At 36.9% G+C, this 13768-nt stretch overlaps 1 protein-coding gene across 2 annotated transcripts in view; it reads left to right on the plus strand.

The window, feature by feature from the left end:
* NRG1 (neuregulin 1) overlaps positions 1 to 13768 on the plus strand; it is a 1154913-nt gene that overhangs the window by 407613 nt on the left and 733532 nt on the right. The gene's annotated exons all lie outside the window — the stretch shown is intronic.

Consider the following 13768-nt stretch of genomic DNA (forward strand, 5'->3'; position numbering starts at 1 on the left):
TGAGAAATGATTGTGTGCCAGAAAAGTATGTACTCACTGAACCTATAAAAATAAATGCAAACCCTGTGCATGGCAGCACACTGTGTGATGACTAAAGACACGATTGAGCATATAGTGTCTTTCACCACTTATTCTACTGACTGCCACACCTAGACAGAGGACCTTTAACCTTGAGAGACTGCAGGCTCGGCTCTCTAAGGTAAGCTATACATATATACACATATACTTCATATTTACATATAAGTTACATATAGACATATGCTATAATAAAATTAATTTTACAAACCCATTATACATAGTATTTATATATATTTACATATGTATTTACAATTTTGTATGATATATGATATTATATTTCATGAGTTAAGTAATGTATGTAGTAATGCAAGTCATTATCTTACCTTATATTATCTTAAACTTTAATCCTATCTAAATCCCTATTTGCAAAATCACCTGTCTACCTATATTCCTATACTAAACTAAGTATTTAACTATTTTTTGTTAGCAACTAACTAATTTGTAGCTAATTATAACATTGTTAGTACCCTAGCTATACATTGTTTCACTCATTCAAATAGTAAATCAATGTAACCTCACCATGTTTATGTATTTGTGTTTATATTTTGCTGTGCTATTTTGTCTTGCTTGTGTTATGTCAGTGTTACTGTTGTGTTAGGGTTGTGTTACTGTTGCATTTAATATACTTACTCAATATTCAGATTGTCCTTCTCTTCTCATCTCATCTTGATTGAAGAATTCTTCTTTTCCAAGTCCCTGGTAGTAAATATATTTATGAATGTTTGTGTGAATGTATGTTATGTTGCTTTGTGTTATAATACATTATCCAAATTTTTTAATCCATTAGTCCATTAATTACTTGATCCTCTTCATTGAAAATTTCCTCAAAGTCTTTGTCTAAATATTTATAAGTCTTTACAGGCTTTTAACAATGTCCATTAATTTCCTTAATTCTCCTCTTCATCTGCATTGTCCTCTTCTATCCAAATGTCCTCTTCCACTGGAATGGTCCTCTCCTTACTGATTTTTCTGATTGCAGACTCAATTTGACTGATGATTCTCACTTTCCATGATCTCTTCTTCATTTTCTTCCTCAATAATTTGTACATTTTCATTATTTATACCATGTGCTAATTTTATGTGAACAATGATACCATGAATCTCTACCCAAAACTTTTACTGAAGATGGAGAAACTAACACAATTGTGTAAGGTCCTACCCAACTCTCTTGTGTTTCTGTTTTAGCAAAATTTCTGACATATACCATATCTTTTGTTTTGAAATTAACGGACAGTTTACATTCTTCCCTATTTTCCATTATTTTATAATCATTAGAATTTTCTACTAAAAAAAAAGAATTTTCTACTAATTTTACATTACAATATTCTTTTTCCTTACACTTATTAACACTAATTACATTATCCTTTGATTCAATCAAATCTTTTATATCTTCATCAACCTTATTACCATTACAATTACTTTCATTTAATCTCAATCCATTTTCCATTGATTCAAATACAGAACACTGGGTAAATGTTTATAAGGAATAAGCCCCTTTGTTCTGATCACCCTTAACAACTTGACTATATTTAGACCTTGCTCTAGACTTAATACAGTCCTGCATGGTGTTTAGATCTGGTGCTTGAGCTCCCTGACAACAAGCATTCTGACATGTATTTCCATTATTCCTTCTTTGGTAGTTATTCCAGCTATTATTGTTATTATTATTGTTCCGATTACTATTGTTGTTATTCCAATTATTATTTTTATAATTATTCTGTGTAATAAATTCTCCATTTCTGTTCAATTGTCTGTAAAACTGACCTCTATATCTTCATTCTCTGACAAAATGGCCAACCCTATTGCATAAAAAGCACCTTTGGGGACCAGATCTTCTGTCCCTAAACTTTTAATAGTTGTTATTAGGTTACATGGATCTTAATGATGCCACTGCCTTAACTTCTTTAATTTCACTATCCTTAGCTTTGTTTTCTGCTTCCCTTAGTTTTCTTTTTAGATCTTCTATAACTGAATCCCTTTTCTCATATTTGTCCTCATTATCTATACATAAGTATGTTGCCTTTCTTCTCAGATCCTCTAATTCTATCCCCTCCCAATCTAGATAATTATTTTTAGAAAATAATTTGATTTTATGGATAGTGTTCTTTACAAAAATTCTTTTTATATTTGTAATTGTCCCCTCTTCCAGAACATCCACGTTTAAATATATTTCAGCTGCTTCTGTAGTGAGATCAAGGAATAGAGTAGGTGTTTCATTTTCCTTTTGTTTTATTCCCTCAAACTTAGACCAAACATTTGGCCTTTTAATGTATCTACCCATAATATCTAGTATAACTTCTCTAGCTTCTTTCATTATATCATATTGGGCTTTGTTGTTCATATCTGTGTCATGATAATTTTGTGGCCATTGTATTAATAAGGGATACTGCCTCATTTCATCTATAAACTTATTCCTTTCCCTTTTGGTTAAAAGTTCTTTCATTAGTAAAGCAAAATCATTATAGTCAGGATCAAACAGATCAATGGCTCTCTGCATTACTTTGATCACCTTATTTGGTTCATCCACAAATGCAGGAGTTCTCTTTTTTATTGTGTCTAAATCTTCAGGTATAAATCTATTATGTGTTTTTAATTGAAAGATCTCATCTCTAGAAACCACAGGGAGATCTATCAGAGGGATCAGCTCTTGTAGAATCCTTGGCTTGAGGGCTTTCAATCAATCCTTTGCAACTTCATTTGCTACAGTATCAAGTAAGATAGTATTTGTAAATCATTTAGCACCGTATCATGCATGTAGTAGGCACATAATGAATTCTCCCTCCCTCCCTCCCTCCCTCCATCCTTCCTTTCTTCTTTCCTTCCTTCCCTTTGCTAGGCTGCCAAAAGAGTTTGTGACATAAAAAAGTAAAGAATCTCTAATCTATGATGGAGATTCCCTAGCCTCATACAATAGATTTTTTTCTTAGCTTTTTGAACAAGAACTCACTATTTGACAAAAATTGCTGGGAAAATTGGAAAAGAGTATGGACAATAGACTTAGAGCTGTGGAAAAAGGTGAAGATCACTGGCTATGGATATGAAGGCCTTGAGTTCAGATTCTGCTTCTGATCACCTCTGAGACCTGGGTCAAATCACTTATCATCTCTAGGTCTCAGTTTACTTTTCTGAAAAATGAAGTGGGCTGGACTAGATGACCTCTAAGTTAGCTCCCTTCTAATCCTAGAGCTACAATCCATTCTGACAGCATTTACCCTCAAAGAAAGGATACATTTTTTTTCCAGAATTACTCTCAGTTGCAAGATCAGGGCATCCATAGGCTAGGATTATTCAGGCTAGCATTATCTTGTATTTTCAAAAGACACTAAACCCTAATATTGTTAAAATTCCCTCAGAATTTCCAAAGCATTCCCCTTATGCCAATTCCATCTGAATTACTTATCTAAGCAATACGAATAAGTCCTACTAATTCCAGTTTACAACAGTCCTGAGAAGTCTCACTCCCTGCCATATTGGCACAGGCAGTTCACTCATAAAGTTCCAGCTCAGAAGTAAGGTCCCAAAGGAAATAAATAGAAGAGCTGAGACACACTCAGCTCTTGATAGCAATGCCTCTGAGCTGTTCCCTCAATGTTCATCTTGTATGCACCTACCTAGTTGATCCCATATTGTCTTCCCCATTAGATCATGAGTGCTTTGATGGTAAGGAGTTCTCACCTTTCTTTGTATCCACAGTATTTGGATTAATTGATGAACTGATTGTCTAACCTAGTTGCAATTTCTAATTTTAGATGTTCAGTCATTGCTAATGACCATTGTAGTAATGAAAAATGTAGGTTGCTAAGAGTGCCTGCTGCTTGTGTGTGTGTGTATTTGTGCATAGTAGTAGCAACAGCAGCAGCAGTAGTAGCAGTGGCAGCAGTAATAGACAACAACTGAGTCAGAGATATCTATGTTTCTGCCTTTGATCAATATAATATTTAAGATTTTGGTCAAGTTCCTCAGCCTCTCAGTATACCAGACAACACTTTAAGAATATACACTACAGAGTGGGATAAAGATCAGCATCAATAGGATAATTATTTGATTGGGAATTCCCTATGCTGATGGCATAACAAATGTCTGGTCCAATACACAAAAAGCTTCTCTAACCCTAGTCCTTTGGTCAGTTTTGTATTGCTTTGCCAAGGAACTATTATAATAGGGGAGGAAGCTTGAGAAACAGCCTAGAGACTCAAGCCATACATCTAACCCCTTCATGTGGTCAATTTAATTAACTCCCTATGCCATTCCCAGGTGACTCAATTCAGCTTGAAATTCATACTCCTCAATTCTTCTTGATTCAATTAGAACAACAGCTGTGGGGTCTCAGTTCATCTTTTCATCTCTTCTCCCCCACCCAACAGCTGGCTAGATGGAATTAGGAGGATTTAAAACTTAAAGCTTTCAGCTTCATTCATGTCAAATATCAGAGATATCTGTATGTCTTTATTTAATATCTGTAAAGTCTTTTGCAAAACTTAAAGAGCTATATAAATGTTCACAGCTCTTATCTTGAAGGACGGCCAGACAGACCAGTCCCTGTAACTAATGTCCATAGTTTGGGCAGCTGGGAGAAATAAGATCTCTCTTTAAAAAAACAGTGGATATAGTGGATAGAGCGCTGCTCTTGGAAATAAGCTGGAAGTATAGTCAGAATGGTGGAATGAGAGATTACAACTGCCAAAGCTTGTCCCAAAACTCTTTTATAATGACCACAGAAAATATACCAATATATATTATGAATGAGAAAATAATGAAAATATCACAGTGAGTCATTTTTCTAATCCTAGCCAGGTTGGGAAGGCAGAAAAAGAGGTCTGCATGCACTGGGTTGGGGATTGGCCTGGAGTGTAGCACAGCCAAAGCTGTCCTGGGCTGTGGCTGTAATCGCAGTGATGGGGAACAAACCAGTGCCTGGATATAGTAAGAGGACTGAAAACATGGGCAGAAATTGATCCTAGGGGACCCTTGTCCTAACACTGGCATAGGATCAGTGTCATTTGGCAGCTATATTTGCCTAATTCTGGGTCACAGTTTCAGAGTAAAGAGGAATGGCATGGTTGTGAGGATGCAAAGACCTGACCAATGTAAGGATCAAAAAGTAGATCAGGAAGACAGTGAATAAACCTCTCTCCACATCATACCACATTGGAAATACTAAAAACTTATAGGCCCCTACTGAACTGTAAAAGTATCAGGACTTGAAAGACAGAATCTCAGACTACTTATAACTCCCAAAGATTAGCAAAGAACAACTCTAACATAAAACCTATAGACAAGGAATACATTGGAAAAATGAGTAAATGATAAAATAAAAAGTACCAGGTAATAAAAATCTACCAGACTGACAGGGAAGTTGAAGACAGAAACTGAAAAGACAAGGACTTGAAAATTTCACTGAGTAAAACCTCAAAGAAAATTACAGATTGGACATAAGTCCAATAAAAATTCCTGGAAGAGCTAGAGAAAGGGATAAAAGAGATCAAAGAAAATTAGAAATCAAATAAGAGTAATAAAGAAAAAATTGGGAAAAGAAATGAGAACAAAACAAGAAAATTATGAAAAGAAAGAAGAACTTTGTAAAAGAAATTTCATTTTTTAAAAGAAAGGATATTGGCATTATTCAATAATTACATAGAAGCTAAGATATTTGCCACATTAACATGGCAAACATTTTTGAGGAAATATTTTTTTTTCATTTTTTTATTGTCATACCATACACAATTCCATATTGGTCATTGTTGCAAGATCAAATTTATACAAAATCAGAACACCAAAATAAACCATAAATACACAGTTATGAAAGACAACTCCAACAGTTCTTTCTCTGGAGGTGGATAGCATTTCCCTGCAAGTCTTTCAAGATTATCCCAGATCAGTGCATATCATTTCTTACAACACAATAGTATTCCATTATCAGCATATACCACAATTTTTTCAGCCATTCCCCAATTGATGTACATCTCCTCAATTTCCAAGTCTTTGCTACCACAAAAAGAATAGCTATAAGTATTTTTGTACAAGTAGGTCCTTTCCCCTTTTCTATTATCTCTTTGGGATACAGAACCACTAGTGGTATTACTGGATCAAAGGGCATGCACAGTTTTATGGTCCTTTGAGAATAGTTCCAAATTGCCCCCTAGAATGGTTGGATCAGTCCGCAATTCCATCAACAATGCATTAGTGTCCCAATTTTGCCACATCCCCTCCAACATTTACCACTTTCCTTTACTGCCATATTGGCCGATCTGATAGATGTGAGGAAAGCTATAATTTTTTTTAAAGAGTCTGAACATCATATTCCAAGAAGTTATAAAGTAAAAACAATCCAGATATCTTAGAACCAGAATAGAAAGTAGAATTTGAAGTAAAAATTGAAAGAATTCACTAGTCACCTCCTGAAAGAGATCTCAAAATGAAAAATCTTAGGAATATTAAAACCCAAACCCAGAACTCCCAGGTCAAAGAGAAAATGTTGTGAGCAGCCAGAATGACAGGAATGAAGTTATAGTCAGATTCACACAAAATTTAACATCTTCCATGAAAAAGGAGCAGAGGGGCTAAAAGATGATATTCTTAAAGGTAAAGTAACTAGGATGACAATCAAGAATAACCTATCCAGCAAAATTGAGTATACTTTTTCAGGGAGGAAAATGAGAATTTAATGAAATATAGATAAGAGCCCCATCCTCTGACATTTTCTAGCTATTGAAATGAGGTCCCTCTCTGCAAACTCTCCTCTCTGCTACCTGTTTGCAAATCATTTCTTTCCTTTCCTCATTAAACTATACTCCTACTTGTGGGCAAGTAACTTTAACCTTTCTGAACCTCACTTTCTTAATGTATAAACAAATAAGAACAGAACATATTGCACAGGATTGTTGGGAAACTATCATTCATTATTTATTAAGCATGTATTATGTTGTAGGCATATCCTAAGCTCTGGAGACACAAAGAAATACCACATGAGGTCTAATGAGATGTAAAACACTTTGAAAATCTTGGTACTAACAATTGTGTGGTTTACTGTCTTGGGGAAGGTTAGGAGACATAAGAAGGCAGAGCAGTCCAGTGAGCAGAGTTATGACTCTACTACCTACTACTTCCCTCTAGTCCTCAATTTTGAAATAGGTGGGTAATATAGATGGTAAGAATTTATTTAAGTAATGTATCAAGTTTAGATACACCACTCAGAGGGTAGGCCAATGGGGCCTGTGTAGGCCAAAATGCTATCTGACTAGTTGACAACTTGGTAAAAACATTAAATGAAGGTTTATTAATCTTCACATAGATGAGGGTAGGGAGGACCAGGAACCAAGGAATCCCTAGCTCTAACTCTGAATACTCCACCTTCCCAGTTCTTCAGGTTTTTCTAGAAACTGTCTTCAAATATCTTCCAGCTGCCTTTCACTATTCTCTCTAACTATAAACCCAAACCACCTGACTTATCTGACCTAACTGGTCCTCCAAATTAATGGTAGACAAGTTTAAAGTTCATCAAATATATGATAGTTTGAATTCTTGGTGGGTTTACCCTCATTGGCCAAAGGCTAAGAAGGTTCTGGGCTTTTCTCACAAACAGGCTTTATTGGGTACTGGCAGTCTTATCTCAGCAATCAAGAAACACTCAGGACATAGGATCTCACAGGAACTCAGGTAGATAGAAATTGGAGAGAGGAATTGACAGGATCTCCCACAAGGATATCAGGATCTCAGAATAGCTGGATAAACAGGAAAGCAGGAACCTTCAACTCTCAGGGAACAGGTAGGCCATCTCTTCCCAGGTTCAGACAAACCAAGCCACAAGAAGTAACCTCTCTGATCTCCCTGAAGGACAGGAACAATGGCCATCCAACTGTCTCAGTGTGTCTGATTTTAACTCTTCCCCAGGCTCTAGAACAGCTCTTTCCATTCTGTGCATGTGGCCAGTCCCTCTTTGTAAAGGCTTCCATTTAGTCTCTTATGCAAAGTATTCCTTCCTTCCTTCCTTCCTTCCTTCCTTCCTTCCTTCCTTCCTTCCTTCCTTCCTTCCTTCCTTCCTTCCTTCCTTCCTTCCTTATTTTCTTTCTGTTTCTTTCACAGTTTCCTGAGCTCTAAAATTAGGAGGATTGAAGGCAGAAGATTGAGAACTTAAAAGATTCCTAAAGGAGATGGTTTGAGTTGAGCTTTAAAGCAGAGAGGAAATGGAAGGTAAATGCATTCTAGGCATAACTGCAGAAGTTTTAGGTTCACATGCACATTGGAATGCAACATTGTTGGGGAGAATTAATTGAATTTTGCAAATATTAAATGAAAAAAAAAATTCCTATATCACTAGATGTTGTCTTTCTGAGAAAGATTCTACTTAGTAAATAGACAGTGATCTAAGAACAGCAAGACCAAAACTATTATCCCTCAGAATCCTGGCATTAAATGTTGCCCATTCAACACTGAATGTCCATCCTGGCCTCATCTTGCATTTTCATCACCAAAAAGCTCTATAAGCTGATGTGGATAGAGATAAATAAAGCTGGTGTTATGTATTTCATCCATTCATTCATTTATGCATTCATTCATTTATTTATTATTATTTTTTATAAACCCTTACCTTCTGTTTTGGAGTCAATACTGTGTGTTGACTCCAAGGCAGAAGAGTGGTAAGGGCTAGGCAATGGGGGTCAAGTGACTTGCCCAGGGTCACATAGCTAGGAAGTGGCTGAGGCCGGATTTGAACCTAGGACCTCCCGTCTCTAGGCCTGGTTCTCAATCCACTGAGCTACCCAGCTGCCCCCTCATTCATTTATTCTTAATTTAATCAAAAACTACCAAATGCCAAGCCCTGACCTACTGCAAGAACCAGGGAAGCAAAAATGAATAGCAGTAGAATCCCTGCCCTGGAGGATTGTATAGACCAAATGCCAAGCCCTGACCTACTGCAAGAACCAGGGAAGCAAAAATGAATAGCAGCAGAATCCCTGCCCTGGAGGATTGTATAGTCCAGTAAGGGGAGTGATGTATAGGACTTTCAGCCAAACCAGTATACACAATGCAAGCTAGGGTGTGAGGAGACAGAGAAGGAATGCAGACAAAATACTCTAGGAAAATTCAAGGGGAGACAGAAGCCATTTTGTAATGAACAGATCAGAGAAAGCTTCATGGAAATCCTGAGCTAGTATTTAAAGAAACAAAAAGATTTCATCTGGTGAGGAAATGAGAAGAAAAGGCATTCCAGGAATATGATGACTAATACTCAATAAAATGCAATTAGTACCCAATGCAATGTGATACACAATAACTACATACAGTTATATTATGTTCTATTGTACTGCATTCAATTCTATTGTACTAACTTCTTTTACTGCTCATTAAAGAAATACAACACCTGGTTATTTGCATGCTATCTCTTCCATTAAAATATAGGTTCTTGGAATGACTAAACAAGTTGGGCCATGTGGTTGGGATGGAATACTGCTGTGCTGTAGGAAACTGTGAGCATGTAGTAATCTTGAAGTAACATGGCAAGACTTACATGAAATTGTGAAGTGTGAAATGAGCAGAAGAACCAAGAGAACATTATGCCCAGCAATAGAAATATTGTCTGGGGAGTGATTGTGTATCAAGAGGGAACTGATGGATAGAAACAAGCAAGACAGTTTTAGGTATACCTGTGTTTTTCTGACAAATGATAATTTCTCTGCTTTGTTTTTTTTTTAAAGAATACATTCCTTCCTGAGAGCAAAGAGTATGTTTTTGCATTTCTTTATATCCTCATTGTTTAGCACAGTTCCAGGCACATAGAAGTAATGAAGAAAAATATTAATATGATTACACTGCTCTGTGATTCAATCTTAAATCTGCAGGAGCCATTTTATTGAATACAACCTTAATTTATATACAAACCATTTCAACTTTGGAGAGAATTGTCTATAGACCCTCCTGACTCCCAACATGACTCTGTTCCAAGAAGATTTCAGGTGGCATTGATAGGCTCTTGATCAAGGAAAGGATTATAATATGTTAAAATGCATTTTGGGATAAATATTCCAGAAATAGTCACCACTCAGTTCCTTCCCAGATTCTCTCCTCTTTAGAGTTCCTTCCTCTGATCAAAATCTTAACTTTGAATTTCAAAAGAAAAAATGCTGTCCCAAGGTGATCCATTCAGGTGATCCATTCAGGTGATTTGGAAAGTAATAATTCCATCTAGACAGCAGTTAGATTTGGCTATCACTCGTACTCTATTTCAGAGGAAGTCCTTAGTCTTTGTTCTCTCTTTCCCAAGAAAAGGGTTTAGATGGTCTAGAGAAAGAGCATTTCTTAGTACTTCTAGAGATATGAAAAAAGGTTTTAAATTATGATTTCAGAATAGGAGCTTCATAAATGTTTGTTGACCCAGCGACTGAGTGAAATGATGATAGTCCCAATAGCTAACAGGTACACAGCACTCCAAGGTTCCAGATATATTTTATGTATACTATCTTATAACATTTCATATGTGAGACTGAAGCTCACAGAATTACCTAAAGTTACTGAGCTCAGGTCTTCTGCCTCTATGCTTTTTAGTCCACTTGGCTGCCTCTTCCCACCCACCTTAGGATGGCTTTTTAAGCATTGCATTATGGAATCCAAAGTAGTTAGAACTTCAAATTAGCTTGGTGCCTAAAAGGAAAGCATATATAAACAACTACTAAGTGTCAGGCACCAGGCTAAGTGCTTTACTAATTTTATCTCATTTGATTCTCCCAACAAACTTGTGAGGTAGGTGCCCAGTTTTATCCCAGTTTTAGAGTTGAGGAAGTGGGGTAGACAGACGTTAAATAGCTTGCCCGGGATCACACAGATAGGAAGGATGTTAGGCATTCCCCAAATAATAAATGATCAGAGGATATGAACAGGCAATTTTCTAAGGAAAAAAAATTAAGCTATCAGACCAAGCTCTGGAAATAAATGGTCTAAAAGTCGAATCAGTAGAGAAATGCAAATCAAAACAGCTCTAAGGTCCCACCTCATACCCAATGAAATTGGAGAAGGTGACAAAAAAATTGAAAATGACAATTGCTAGAGAGGCTGGGAGAAAACCGGTACACAAATGTACTGTCGATGAAACTGTGAACTGGACAAACCATTCTGGAAAACAACTTGAATGTGTGCTGAAAAGGCTATTAAATTCTAGATACCGGACCAGGGATGCTTATAAAAGAGAGAATGGAAGAGTAAAATAAGAGCTGAGGGGGTTAAATATGCCCTATGGCATAATAGTCCAGTTATTGAGAGACAGAGTGACAGAGATCAAAACAGAGACAGAAGCAAAGATGGAGTGACAGAGGTTGAGGAGACAAAGATCGAGAAATTAGGAGAGAGATAGGTTGGGTAGGGAGCAGATGCCGAGGTAGCTTGGCACTACATCACAGAAGCAGAGAGAAAGAGGCAGTTTTGGAGGCAGAGTTTGGGGCTAGATTTGCAAAGCCAAGCCATCAGAAAAACAGCTTTAGAAGCTGATGGAAACCTTGGTTTCCTAGTAGCTGGAGCAGCATTTTGAAAGAAGCCAGGTGAGTTTCATAGCATACTTATAAATAAATAGGATTTTTAGTGAAGACCTTGGAAATCACGGATTCCTCCCACCTCATTTTCCAGTAGAAGGGACAAACCAAGACTGGGCAACTGACTTGCAAAATGTTATAAAGCTAGTGAATGACAAGGTGAATTTGAACCCATGTTCTCTGACTCCAACAGCATTGCTTTTTCCAGAACACCATGAATCAGTTAAAATGTAGCTACAAATTGTGCTCTGACAATTTAGAGGTACATTAGAGTTCTTCCTCTGTCATTTGGGTGAAAACACTGACAAATGGTAACAACTAACATTTTTATATGGTTCATTAAAGTTTACAAAATTAGAGATATTATATTATTCTAATGTATTACATATTAAATTACTAATATATCAATGATAATATTATGTTATTATAAAGATTATTTAATTTGATCCTCACAACAACTCTGTGAGGTAGATAATATTGTCTTCTTTTTCAGATGAAGAAACTGAGGCTAAAATATGTTAAATGACATTCTCAGGGTCACATAGATAGGAAGGATTTGAACTCATGATTTCCTGAATCCAAGTCCAGCAAATCAGAATGCATTTATCAAGAGCTTACCAGGTCTAAGTAACTGCTGAGTCCTGGAAATACAAATTCAAGTAAGAATTCTTCACTTCTAGGTGCTTATATTCTAGTCAGGGAAAACAGCAACTAAAAGGAAACTAGAAATCTAGTGGGTAGAGGTGAGGGGAAAGTGGAATATTCTGGTGGGTTCGTTGTGCAGAAAAATGTTCTGAAAAATCTATGATGGAGCCTTGTGAGTAATGATAGACTGTGCATGACTGCCCTGGGCACTTCCTTTAAAAAGGAGCATTCAGGAGGAACTAACCAATCAGAGGACAGAGTTGCAAGGAAGGAAGGCACTTTCTGGATGAGAAAGATGCTGGAAAATTATGAAGAAAAAAGTCTGTAGAATGAGAGGAGCAAGACCCTGAGAGGAAGGAATAAGCAAACATCGCTTGCCTGGGCACTTCCTTAAAATGGAGCTTCAAGGAACAACTGACCAGTCAGTGCCTTCAAATATTGCCTGTATTAAGCCATCTGGGCATCTGTCCAGGCCACCTTTGTCAGGGTTCCTCCTGGCCTGGAGTTTTCCAAAGGAGAATTCCCATGTCTGTCTTCCTTCTTCCAGATGAGCACAGATCTAGAGCTAATAGGCATCTCAGCTTCCATCTAATCAAGTTGAGGAGAAAACTGAGACCAGTGGAGGTAAGTGACTTGATTAAGGTGACACAGGCATCAAATATCAGAGCCAAGACTTGGATCCAGATCCTCTGTCTCCTAATCTGGTGACTATGTGAACAAAAGATTTTTAGGGGGGAGACAAAATAATAGTACACACCTAAAGGAACATTGGCTCAAATCTTTGCCAGAGATTTTCTCCTCATTCATTATCTGAGTTGGGGAGGCTTTCAGTGGAGTTCCTCTCATTCTGTCTTTTTCCCCCCAGGAGATAAAGGGAGAAATTACATTATTCTCTCTTTCTTTGCTTCTCTGTCTCTCTCTGTTTGTCTCTCTCTCACACACACCCATAATCCACCCATCATCTCATTAAGTACTCTTTGCAAATCAGTATTACAGTTCAATCCATAAACATCTATTGAGCACTTATGTTGTGCAAGAAACTGTGTTAGGTAGGTTGATGGCCTCTGCCCTTGAGGAACTCTCAATCTAATTGGGGAGATTCAGCATATAAAAAAGATAATTGCAAATAAATTATAGTATCTAAATGATATAGACAAATATAAATGGAATCCCAAAGAAAGAATGATTGAGCTAAGGTCTTCGAGGAAAGCCAAATGGTGGAGACTATGATTGGGCCAGGTCAAAGGTGAGAATTCTGATGAGTGAAGAGAAGCAAGGAAGCCATTCTTAGAAGGGAAAATAAAGTATACAAAAGCACAGAACTGGTAAGACCCAACACATGTATTCACAGTCATGAGTAGACCAGCTGAGGGTGCAAATTGGATAGTAGGTTTAGAAAGGTGGACTGTAACCCCATGGTAACAATCCTTGAATGCCAGGCCAAGAAGTCTGGAATTTATTTTGGGAACCATAGGAAATCATTGAAAGTTTTAGATAGGAGAGTAGCACGATGAAAGGGAAGAAGA

The sequence above is a fragment of the Monodelphis domestica genome, chromosome 6 (genome assembly GCF_027887165.1).
Source record: "Monodelphis domestica isolate mMonDom1 chromosome 6, mMonDom1.pri, whole genome shotgun sequence".
Lineage (NCBI taxonomy): Eukaryota > Metazoa > Chordata > Mammalia > Didelphimorphia > Didelphidae > Monodelphis > Monodelphis domestica.